The sequence below is a fragment of the Canis lupus genome, chromosome 9, assembly GCF_011100685.1.
Source record: "Canis lupus familiaris isolate Mischka breed German Shepherd chromosome 9, alternate assembly UU_Cfam_GSD_1.0, whole genome shotgun sequence".
NCBI classification, from domain to species: domain Eukaryota; kingdom Metazoa; phylum Chordata; class Mammalia; order Carnivora; family Canidae; genus Canis; species Canis lupus.
The window spans coordinates 12,425,150-12,438,248 of NC_049230.1; the positions used below are offsets into that span (position 1 = coordinate 12,425,150).

A 13,099-nucleotide genomic window follows, 5' to 3' on the forward strand; every position below is an offset into this window, starting at 1 on the left:
ACCAAGCAGAATCCTGTTACTTTTAAAAAGTCACGGAAAACTTTAACCTGTTTTGCTCTATTTATAAGGTTAATAATGTTACTATTAGCAAACATTTATTGAGTACTTTTGATGCGCCAGATACAATTCTAAGTGCTTTAGTAAGTGGTTAATCCTTCTGACAACCCAGTGAGCTAAGCCCAGAGAGGTGAGTAAGCCATGATTTGAACTCAAAGAGTCTGCTTGTCAAGCACACATTCTTAGCCACTATGCTCTGCTCTTTCTCAAATAACCTTTCCAAATACTGAAATGTTTCTTCCACTCCAAAAGGAAAAGGACATCACAGACATAAACAGAGAAGTTTCGTCCACTACACACTGGCGCTCTCCCCAATACAGCAGGGGCTAAGGGAGGGGGTGGATGTACTACCATCCTTCCAGACATTCATCTATTATTTGCTTTATTTTTTTTAATGACTACAATAACAACAATGACAACAATAATTCATTCCTCATACTTTCCTTCCCATGAGTTTAACGTTTTAAAGATTTATAAATAAGACTAATTTAAAAAATCTCTGCAAATGCAATGCACATATTGACCTAAACTAGAAGTTCCATAAATCCCCCACAGAAGCACACATTTTAAGGGCCAACCAGTGAAGGCTCTGTCATGTGGCAAAATGAGAAAGAGGAAGGAAAGAATTAGCTTATGTTGCTTCATATCACTTTTGACGCCTGTTACTATTTTTCTATCTCCACCTCTGACCCAGGATATGTTTGAGGGGGGAGAAGGAGGGGGTGATAACACTTATCTATAGCCTAATCACTAACTATGAACTGCTAAATGTGCCAATCTCCCTTCTTCCTGCCTTCCCACATTTCCCTTGTGGTCTGAATCTGGCCTAACAACAGATCAAGAAGCAAGAGGAAACTGAACTGATCTGAGCAAAGGATTTGATGGACACATAAGCCCTTCTACTAAGGGAAATGAACGTTTTTACATATAAATCTACCTTATTATTAGGTGTGAATATTAATTTCCATTAGCCTACACTGTCCAATTATACTAGTGGGTGCTATATTAGCTTACAAAGGGCAGAAGCATTCAAAGACTGTCCTCACTTGAGTAATTCGGGAAAGGAATTTCCAGGACTGTTTTGGCTCATTTCCATCCCACCTCACCACTCCCACTGCCCTCTAAAAGCACTGTGTATAATTATCTGCTCTTCCACATTCCTCAACCACCTCACCCCAAATAGACATAAGCCTCCCTTGCTCCCTCTTTCCTTCATCTTCTTCCCTTTTGCAAAGGAGACTTAGGAAACATAGGACATCGTGACAAACAATGACATTCCTGTAATGTAATAAGACCCCTGGACGCTGAGTGAAAATGGTGTGTGTATAACATGGCACCCACGTGACCAAAGATAGCTGTGCTCCGCACCATGGCAACCGACTGCCCACCTTTCCCTCGAAGGCAGAACACTGACAATATTTCCTTTAATTTTTAAAAAGGGTCACGAAGACTGCGAACATCCATAACTAGAGATTAGTGTTACACTCTGGTAAAACTTATACCTGGGTAATCAGACAAATACGCGTTTGCATAAACAAGAGTCTACAGGGTGTACAGAATATGTAGTTGCCTTGAGCCAAAAGGATCTCTGGAGATAAAAATTCAAAGTGATGTTGAAAAAAGTGAACCTTGAAATCTTACAATTTCATTGAAAATATGGAAGGAGAATGAAAGCATATTTTGCCGTGTTTTTATCGAAAGACACTGTCAACCACTCGATATGTCAAAACCATGTCAAATATGTCATTCTCCTGTTGTGTAGCAAGATGACATGGAAGCCTGCAGCTTTATACACACAACCTAGGGGATGTGCCTCAACCACAGGTCGTCTTACTGTAAGCTTCGGTGTGCCCGAGATGGCATTCACCTTTGAAGAGGTGAGCAAAGGAGAGGCCACCTATTGAGTGGCCACTGGTGTCCACTGGGGTTTCCCTGTCACACGTCCCTGCACAGCCATTTGTAATTGTCCTCTGTGGTGAGAGGGAAGCAGTTTGGGAAAATGAGTGTGCCTGATGTTACTTCACAAAATCCAACGAGCGTTTCTGGGGTCGGTTCAGCAGAAAAAAAAGGAACTAAGTAAGACTTCTGCTGCCATCTCTGAAATATCTCCCCATTTCGCTGCGTGGCCCCAGGACCATCTCAGCCTGGGATGCCTTCATCTCGCACCTGACCTGCTGTAATATGGGTTATGTTGGTTTTGGTTTTTGATTCAAATTTTCTTAACATTTAAAATCAAAATCAAATCCTTTAGTGAGACCAACAAGGTCCTGCACCGTTTGGCCCCTGGCCACCTCACTGCATCCCTTGTCACTTGAGGGTCCTTTCACTTCCTGGCACCCAATTCCTTGGCTTCCTTCTGTCCATTCACCAGATGCCTGGATGCTTTTCCTCATGACAGGCCCTCTCTCCTCTCCCTCTGCTTACTCCCCTATCCCATAGGGCTTTGCCACTCCTCCATGTAGATCTCTGGGTCCGGAGGGTCCTGCCATGTGGGGTCTCAGGGGTGCCCCGTGGGAGCTTGGCAGGCTCTGGGGAGGAGGCTGCATCAGGGGCAACTCTCTCCTAATTTCAGATGAGCTGGAGCCCCTCATTGTGGCAGGCAACAGCCTTCCTCAGTTTCCTTTGGAGAACGGGGGTCACCCTATCCATTGCTTTCAAGCTGTAACCCAGTCTCTTGTCATTTCCCTGGCAAGGAGTCCTCTCAGCATTTTTGTCCCCATTACTCCTGGGACTTCCCTCCCAGCTGCCTCTGCCTGCAGATGGGCTCGGGACCCTGTACTTGCGGCTTTGGCTTCACTCATCACTCTGGGGCTCTGTTCTGTTTCCAGGTCACACACTAATGTCCATCCTGCTTTTGACACTAAATACATTTTACCTCTCTCTCTTTTTTTTTAAAGATTTTTAATTTATCTATTTGACAGAGACATAGAGAGTGAGTGAGAGCACGAGCAGGGGGCAGTGTCAGAGGGAGAGGGAGAAGCAGGCTCCATGCAGGGAGCCTGATAGGGGGCTCAATCCCGGGACTCCAGGATCATGACTTGAGCCGAGGGCAGATGCTTAACCACTGAGCCACCCAGGCACCCCATTTACTTTGCTCTTTTTGTATTTTCTCTTTTTATATTTTACCAATCACCACTGAGTGGTTGCAGAGGGGGTACCTGTGACTTGCCCTTATAAAGTCACCTTGTGCAAAAGGACAGACTGTTTTGTAAACTGCCTTTTAACTTAACAGAGTCAAGTATAGGGCTTAAGAAACCAGGCTCTGGATGGGGAATGTTGGAGTTGAAAATGAGCTGGGTCCCTAAACTGTGTGCCCTGGGAAGGCTAACCTCTCTATGCTTCAGCTTCTTTTTCAGGAAAATGGGAATTATAACTTCTCAAGGCTGCAGTGAGGTTTAGATGACTAAATATATGTAGAAGTTTTACAAGAGTGGAACTTAGTAAATGTTCAATAAATGTTAGTAATCATTACATCATATAATGGAGATTATACATATATATTTCATTACATTATGTCATTGTATATTATGAATTATAATTTGCACTACTAGAAATCCTGATAGCAAATTATTTGCATGTATTCACGATTAACTTGAGGGTCCCATGCAAACCTCTTTTTGCATTTTTGAGTATCTATGGATCGAGAAAGTATATAATGGCAAAAAAATTCTATGATTTCAGAATCACTTTTAAGTAGATTTGTATTTTATAATTAAAATCTCTACTTACATTTGGAAAGCAGTAGTACCATATTATGTATCCTGGCTACCTAAAGTGATTAGTGTGTATGTATGAATTTTCTCAGACCTCACCAATAGCTCTGGTCCATAGGTGGGGAATCCTTGCTCTACGCTGAATGATTTAAGGAAAGGATCTCAGCTTAAAACTGTCCATTCAGCCTGGATTTCTACCAATTAGATATACATGGGAGAGGTGGGGGAAATGATCAGATGCTGCTCCTCATTGTGGATTAGTGTTTCCATAACTGTGTCCTTCTAACAACTGGCTTAGCTGAATGTCATAAAGGAAACGGAGTTTGATTGTGGAGTAAATTGTAGGGGTTTGGAGATGACGGCAAGAACAAGAGGTAAATTTGGAGCATGGTATGTATTCTGAGAGAGGGTGAACATGGGTGGGCACTGCAGTGGGTGGTTTGGAGTAAGTGGAAAATATCAAAAGGATGCTGGGCGTCTGAAGGGTGGTGACGGACAGGTAAGGGGTGGACAGGAGAGGGACACAGGGAGGGAGGTTACTGGGGGGATCTGATATAAGGCGGAATGTGGGGATGTTTCTGAGAGATGGGCCTTTGTGCAGCAAAAAGTTTTTGCACAGGCCTTTTTGGGGAGTATATAAAACTCATCGCTTTGAGACTGAATTCCAATGTGGTTTAAAGAATAAGAATGAAAGAAACTGTAGTAAAAGATGGTGCCAAAAAAATGCTCTAGTGCAGCTGAGAAAAAAATGCTCTGCCTTCTAAGAAATTTCATTTTTTATTGGGGTTAAGGTATTATGCGTTGCCACAGCAACTGCCAAGAGAGATCCATTTTAAGAAAGGTGCTCTGCAGCATAGCTGGTGCACTTTGATTCTAAAATACAACGTGAAAATGTAGAAGGAACCATAATTTTCTCAACAATCTTCAAAATGTTCATTTTCCCCTCCTTCTTCAACATGGTTTTATCTTATGGTTCTTTATTCCAACGGGTGTTCCCCCAGACTGAGGTTGCAGCTCACAGGACTCTGGTTCCCTGTGCAGAGGGGCCAGTTTCCACCCTCAGGGAGCAAAGCCTGCTGCAGACTGGACCTGAGCCTCCCAGGAAAGGGGGTGGCTGATTAATGAAGCAGCCACCAGCCCCTGTAGTGTGAGGATAGCATGAACTAATTTCTGGGAAGGGTTATGGTTTAGGAGGAAGGAACAGTTTCCTGCTACTGTGGAGTTAACAGTGGCCTGAGGGTGAAGACAATGGTCTGAACCTAGCACTTTAATTAGGTTTGGATGCTCTAAATCCAGCTCTGGGTAGTCAAAAAGGTTCCTGACGGCAAAAAGAAACATGGGTCTCATAAGTCTATTCATAAGAAACAACATACATAGAAAAGATGGGACGCGGGTATGATAATCATAGGCCAGAAACTTACCAATAAACTGCCCAAACCTGTCCATGAATCAAAGACTTGAATAAATATCTGATAAGAAGACTGAGGTTGGGGCATGAAATAAACATGGGCAAATATTACAATTTTGGAGGACATTTCGCACATAAGTGGTACCCTTTCTCTTCTGTTATAGAAAAAAAATCTGAGACCATATTTTAGAGTTCCTATAAACAAATGTGGCCTTTGGAGGTACTCATTTAGAATTTCACAAGATATATGTAGTGGATATTTGTTTCACCCTCCAGCATTCATTTGAGAGGCTTCGAATATACCTCTCCCCCACACCGTCCCACCCAAGGTCACAGGATGGGGGGGGTAGGAGGGTGGAGTATGTGATAAGGCCCAGCCAGGCATCATGTCACATTCCCCTTGTGCTGGGATCATTTGGGGCCTGGGTACATGACCCCAGCCTTGGTAACCAGAGTCACCAAGAGTCATGGGACAAACTCTCTCATCCGCTAGACTTCACCCAGGGGACGTCATTCTGGGGTTGTGACAGCCATGTTGCTACCCCCCGAGTGAAAGCTGGACTGAGAGGGGAGCCAATCTGGAGGGAGGAGAGCTGAGAACTGGAGAGACAGACACTGGGCCTCTGTCACGCTGACCCTGAAGCTAGCCCTGATCTTAGATTTTTCAGTTTGGGTTGTGTTTTCCGTTACTTGCAAGCGAAATAGTCCTGATTGAAACAAGGCAGATTATGCAGAATAGTAACTTGTGACATATGTTGCGTGTTTGATCAGGGGCCAGGAAATTTTGCCCTATAGGCCAAATCTGGCCCACTGCCTATTTTTGTGAATAAAGCTTTATTGGAACACAGATAAGCTCATTTGCTCACTTACTATCTGTGGTGCTTTTGCATGAGCCATCTGGACAGAGACCCCAGGGCTCGCAGGTTAAGCCTCAACTATTTTCTGTCTAGCCCTTCACAGAAAGTTGGCTGAGCCCTGCACTAGGCTGAGGACCGCAAGGTAGGGCCGTGCTCGCTCTGCTGACTGAGGCAGCTCCAGCAGTTATCTCGGGGTCTGGCCTATGGCAGCAAGTCACCACATATTTGCCAAGTGAATGAATGAATCAAGCTTCACGGCACAAGGTGTTATTAAGTCAGTCTCTGTCTTAAGACGACAGGGTCTTCAGAACGTCCAGAATAAATGAGTCACCAAACCTTTCCCAAATACAAAGAGCAGATTCTGTCGTTATGGTCCTGCAGTTTTTCGTCAGCACCGTGGCTACGAATAAGCAGGCCAGCCTCGGAGCTGAGGACGAGGGAGGCAAACCCCAACGCCCACCGGGCTGCCAAGATGTGCCCTGAAAGGGGGGGGGGGGCTGCTTCATCCATGGTTTGCCTCCTCCTCCGGCTTCTTTCCCCCACCGCACAACCACACTTTTTATAGGGTTGCAACATTAAATGGTAGAAGCCTGAGAGGATCATGATGCCTGCCTGCACCCACTCTGGAGGCGGGGACCGAGAAAGGTTGAATGGGGAGCCTGGGGTGGTGCATGCCAGAGACACGTGGAGGGCCGAGCTTATAGGAGTTAAAGGGAAGCAATATGTCCACCTCGGAAGGTCTGTCTCTGAAAGGGTTTGGAGAGAACAGTTTGGGGAGGGACGGGGTGGTTTCCACTGTCTTCCTCTCAGAGACAGAGTGGGTCTGCCCCTTTGGGGTGGGGCCAGACTTCATGAAAAGGTAGTGTCCATCAACAGAGGACCGAAACCCCAACCAAGGAGGAAGGGGAAAGACTCCTGAGACTTTTAACTGACTTCCTTAATAGAAGACCCAAGAGGACTTACGGAGTGAGCCTGCTACTGGTGAGGCTTTTGGAGTCCATTTGATATTTAACTCTCTGTACACTCAAGTAAGGTTGGAACATCTGGCATATGGTAAATGCTCAGCAAATACTGTTTTAATGAGCTAATGACTGAACAAAGCTATGGCTGAACAGGTAGTTGGGATCTTGAATTTATGGAAGGCAGTAAAAGTCATCCCACTGAATATAACAGAAAATAAACAAATCAACACTTACAAACACCTGACATGTCAGGCACCGTACTAAAGAACTGATACCTAATCTTCCACCTGTTATGAAGACACCATTCAATCCTTCCATTAAATATGGGAGACAGATAATATCACACCCATTTCATAGATGAAGAAACAGGCCCACAGTGAGCAACTGCTAGACCCAGGGCTGAAGCTGAACCCACACTGTGCCCACTTATGGTGGGGCCACTGGGAGATGGGACCCTAGGAGGGAAAATCTGGAGATGTTGTAAAGAAATCTCAGGAGAGGAAGAGCCTGGTGCTTGGGGACAGTGGGAGCAGCTGGAGTGATATAGTTGAGAGAGAGAGAGAGAGAGAGAGAGAGAATGAGAGTGTGCTCTGGTTCAAAGGCAAGGCTGTAGGAAGGTCCTATTACAGATGGTGATGATGAACTGGCTTGTAAAAAATAAAAGTGAGAGGTGAGTTGAATGAGAATTCAGGCCTCAGCCACATGCCCAGAAGAGCAATGTCCCTGGAGAGATGGGGTGATGGGTGGAGGGAGCCTGTGTGTAGGTGGGTGGGAGAGAAGACATGGTCTGGGTTTGTATTCACTTAGCTTGACACACCAGGGAGGTGCTCGGAAATGCCACGGAGCTTATGAGAAAGGCGGGGAATGGATGCCTGAGAGCCCTGGCTGGAGAAGCAAGGTGAAGCCTGGGGACTGGAAGGGCTTCTGAAGGGGGAAGGAGAGATTAAGAATTTCCCAGGAGCAGAGAGTCATCCACAAGGGGCTCCACTATTCAGGGTGTAGGTGAAGTAGAATGAGAGAAAGATCAGGAATGGTGGAAGAGGTGGGCTGAAAGGCAGGGGGTGGGGAGCATGGCCTTGGGTTTCACAGGTTGGGCAGCTGCAGGGGGGCCGAGGACCATGGCCATGGTTCGCCTCCCATGTTGTCACCACATGTGAAACAAAGCCACCTGGACCTCGGATCAGTCCTGGGAGATCTGAGAGCCACTGTGCTTCAAATAAAGAGTTCAGGATGGAATTTGTTTGTTGATAAATATGTTGTTTCCTATTTTAAAGCAAAAATTACAGGAGTATCCACATCTAACCTTTAAAGATCACTCCCAATATCTGATTTAGTCTGAGGTTTCTGACCTGGTTTGAGGGCATTTTTTTTTTCAAAAGAGGCAAGCTATGACTGCTCTTTCTTTTCTGCATATTTAAACTCTTGACAATTATAAATAAGTTAAATCTCTCCCTCAAAGTACCAATTATCTCCTTATGTTTGAGAAGGCATGTCTTGCCAGATATGGCATTCTATACAAAACACAAAATAGGAATACAAAGGCGGTCATTGTCCCCCTGGCGCACCCGGGATTTACTTAGGCAGTTCCAATTAACACTAATGAGGATTTTGTGCATGAATCCCCTTACCTCCCAACTAATGGGAACAGAGACCCCACAACCTCATAGCAGAAAATTTCAAAACACCATTGTAAACAGTCACTGACTAAATTCATGAGTTGTTCACCTTTACACAGCAGAGATAAAAGGAATTTTCATTCAATTAAAAGTTGGGGAACGTGCAGTTATCCAAAGACTCCATTCAGGCTTTCTGAATGACGACGGTCGGGAGCTGTATCCAGCCAACGTTTCCGGGTGATTACTCCGCGTAGCTCTGTGTGGAGTAGCAAATGGTTTTTGTCCTCGGGAAGCTTACACATTTGACATCAGACACGTAAAAAAGGAGCTACATAAAAACATAATTGAAGCATAATAGGCCAAGGACGGGAATCGGAGAGATTGATTACTTCTAAGTGGGATAATGGGAGTCTTCACAGAGGTGATGAGATGGGCCTTGGACTTTGTGGGATGAGTAGGGACTTTCTGAATGCAGGAGAGGGAAGGGCCACAAGCATCCAGGTGGACGTGTGTGGTATGCTTTGGGGCTGCCAAGGGGTGAGGTGTGGGCGGGGGTCGTGCAGTGACCTGGGGATAAAAGGGACAGGGAGAGACTGCTTCTACTTTTTTTTTTCCTTCAACTGCTTATCTACATTGTTGCCTATTTCTCGAAAATGCAGATCTGACCATGTTGGGAGCAATCAGGGGGGTGCGTCAGTGACTTTTTTTTAAAACTGATAGACTAAGGACAGCCTTGTTCGCATGGGTCACCTAAGAACCTTCTCAGCTGATCTTAGCCTAACTTTTTAGGACACTTTATGCTCCCATGAGGACTTGCATCCCCCCTCCCCCCACAACCAAATCACATGCCATTCAGTGCCTCACGCCTTTGCACGTGTTCTGTGCTCTCTCCTCCTCCTGACCAGCTGGAGCACTACTCATTGCTCTCACAGAGACCTTTTCTCTGGGATGCCCTTCCGTAGTGGTCCACTCAGGCCACCTGCTCCCTCCTCTAACAAGCCTCTAAGTCTGAGGCAGCAAATAGTTATGGCTGTTGTGACGGTGGCCAGCTGAGAATTCCTAACTGTCTTCTATGCACTATGCACCATAATGCATCCAACTGCATATATTATATTTTATTTCCTCTCCCTACCAATTCCACGTGGTATCTTTATGGCTATTAAAATCCAAAGAAACAGGCCAAGAGCGGCTCCTCTCTATTCAAAGGCACACAGCTAGTTAGCAAGTGCACTAGGACCCATATCCAGGTCTTTCTACCCCAGAACCTCTGTTTTTCTTCATGGTCACACGACAGTTATTTATGCACTCCTCCCTCATATTAGACTGTGGGTCCCCTGAGGGTAGGTTCTCTGTTTTACTGGAAATCAATGGTATTTGAAAAGAAAAGAAGATTGCATTGTTATTGAGCTGATACTTGAAAACATCCTAAGGATTGTTTTTGCCAACATAAAGGCATTTTTGCCCACCTCTTATGCTGGCTGGAGTTTGCACAAAGCAGAACATACCCGACTGTAAGCATCTGGGCTCCCCGCCTGCTCTAGGTCAGGTGCAGACATGGCTAGAGAGCAGCTCACGTTCAGTCTGAGAGAGACTGGCATTTCTGTTTTTATAAATCAGACAAACTGGGAGGAATAATAACTTGGCTTGGTCTACTGGGACATGTGTGAAAGTAAAATTGCTGTTAGAAACAGTTACATTCAAGTATCTTTTAAAAACTTGGGTACGTTGTTCCTGTCTTCAATAAAACTGGCACAACCCTAAAAAACTGTGGGGAGATTAGCAGTACGTTAGATTGAGCAAGAGGCTTCCTCTTCTAATCTTTTTTTCATTATTATTTTCATTGGTGTGCTTTTCCAGGAATGTCTCGGTGCATTCTTTATAAAACTGTTGCCCAGATCTTTTTTTAAAACACATCAAACCAACAAAGGTCAAGTAAAGAGCAGGAAGATTTTGTTCCTTCAGTTGAAGACATTTCTTTAATATTAAAAATGTACTGAAATCTAGAAACATATTCTGATGATGTCTGAAAAGAATTCACGGCGGAGAGTCAAAACACAAAGGGAAAAAAGCTCTCGACAACCGTTGCTGGCTGAGGGCTCCTCATCAGGACAGCTTTCTTCTTTACTTCAATGACAGAGAAAAATCACTGTTTAAAATTAGAAAAAAATTCCTAAACATTGGTGCTGATATTATGACTAATGTTATTCTTTATGTTTATTGGCCCTCAAGGCAAAATATATTATAGCGGGCATTTCCACTACCTCATTTATATGTGAAAACAAACAGAAAGAGTGTCGTTTCTAATTCTGATTGAATCCGCGAGGTTTTGTTTTTGCTATGTATTTCCAAGCACTGTAGGCCGTTATCAGATCTTTCTGTGGGGCTCCAGTGCCCGAGTGGGTCGCTCAGAACTCCAGAGCCATTTCATTTCCCTCTTTATCTTGTACATATATTTAAAACCAATGGTGGCAGCAGAAAGTCTGAGATTTGGGGGATAAGGATACCATTTATCTTGCATTATGCTAACATTTTTTTTTTCCAGCCTCGAGAAAATCTTTTTGTGATAGATTTTCTTTGAGAAAATTAATCTTGCTTCCTCCTGGCCTTAACATCTTATTTTTTCAAAGAAGACTTTAAATAGCCTGACAGGTGGGCCCAAGGGCCTGTAAAAGTGGCTTATGTGACTGTTGTCAGGTCCAGTGATCCTGGAAAAATAAGGGCTGTTGATCGCAAACTTACGTTAATATATATTTTAAATGTCCCTTAAGGCAGAGCAAATGTTTGGTGGAATGAGAACTTTCAGAAGATTCAGCTGAAATTTTTAATATAATCTACTCATGTAGCTCCACTGTGCCGTTGGTTGGCATGTGGGAACCAGAAGCAGCCTGGGAGAAAGGCAGGTAGCCAGTGTGGCTATAGAAGGATTATGTGTGCAACGTATCAAAGGGAGGCTAGTCTTAGGCACAGGGGCCTTTAAACTACTGTCTCAGGATTTCTGGAGCAACCTTTACATCTTCACTTAAATGATTCCATGCCAATGGGATGTAGGGCCCAGTGGGAGGTCAGGCGGAGATCCACTAGGATGGGAGGAGCCGACTCAAGGAAGTCTGGCCTCCAGTGTGCTCAGGACTGGGGGCTGACATTTCGTGCCAGTGTTCCCTCTTCACCTCTCCTAATCAATGCTGAACCCCTAAATCATTCTCAGTCCTAGCCTATGCTCCAGGAGGAACACAGAGGAGGAATCAAATCCTGTCTCCAATCCTGTCTTCCACTTTTGTTGGGAAACAGAATTAGCCCACAAACATTACACTTTCAGCTACGGGGACCCTGAGTGTAATAGAAGCTTGGAACGAGATCTTTGTGGCGTGGGACAGTTTGGAAGGTCAGAGGGGAGGAGGTGGGTGTTTAGCTATACCCCGAAAGGTGAACAGCAGTTGGATGGGTGGTGATTTGGCAAAAGGACATTGCAGGTGAAGAGAAATACCCTGTGTGCTGTGGCACCAGGAAGCGTGGCTTGTGTGGGAGTGGAGGCCTGCCGGGCGGAGGCCAGCCCATGGGGGCTGGGGGCCTGGACACAAGCCTGGACAAGCCCTCCAGACCACCAGAGCCCTCAGAAGCGGGCAGAGAAGTCTGATACGAGACCGTGAGCCGGTGGTCTCTTCTAGCAGGAGAAAACACAGCAGCAGTGGTATTTAGGGAAGATGAGTCAGAGATGGAGGCAGAGACACCGGCTAGGCAAGAGGCCATTTCCTCCCAACTTGAGTTGATTCGGATTCAAACAAAGGTGACAGCCAGGAGGGTGGGAGGTGGGGAGGGAAGGACAAAGTGGAAGAGAAGTCACACGTGTTGGTGATGAGACACTGTAAGGAGTCACTGACGGAGGAGGAGGAGGAGGAGGAGGAGGAGGAGGAGGAGGAGGAGGAGGAAGAGGCCGAGGCAGCAGCAAGCACAGGCTTCCTCTCAATCCGCTGACGCAGTCCAGGCTCTCTGTCCTCACTGATGGATGATCCTGATTCCTCTGGCCTCTCAGTCCCAGCTGGTCTTCAGTCAGCTGAGGCTACTGTATCAGAATTCCATGGCCCAGGTGGCTTGGACGACAGGCATCTACTCCTCATGGTTCTAGAGGCTGGGAAGTCCAAGACCAGGGCGCCAGCAGCATCAGGATCTGGTGAGAGCCCTCCTGCCGACTCAGGGCCAGTCACCCTCTCGTGGTGTCCTCACACGGTGGACGTGAGCCAGACCTCTCCTGTCTCTTCTTACAGGGGCACTAACCCCATCCCCAACCCAACTACCTTCCACAGGCCCCATCTCCAAATACCATCACACTGGGACTTCAGGCTTCAAACACAAGAATTTGGGGGAGACATAATGCTGTAATGCCACTTCGGGTTTTTTTTTTTCCTTAAGAGAGTGCCAGGGCAAGAGAGAGTGGGGGGACAGCATGGGGGGAGAGAGAGTCTCAAGCAGACTCCATGCCCAGCTCGGA

The 13,099-nt window shown here is 45.7% G+C and overlaps 1 protein-coding gene across 4 annotated transcripts in view; it reads right to left on the reverse strand.

Annotated features, from left to right (window-relative positions):
- Positions 1–13,099, reverse strand: part of CEP112 (centrosomal protein 112) — a 399,815-nt gene that overhangs the window by 7,157 nt on the left and 379,559 nt on the right. The window contains exon 25 of one of the 4 annotated variants that reach the window (XR_005364290.1): positions 8,723–8,869. The exons of the other annotated variants lie outside the window; for them this stretch is intronic. The gene's annotated coding sequence lies outside the window, so the exon portion shown is untranslated. The remainder of the gene's footprint in view (positions 1–8,722; positions 8,870–13,099) is intronic. 4 annotated transcript variants of the gene reach the window in all.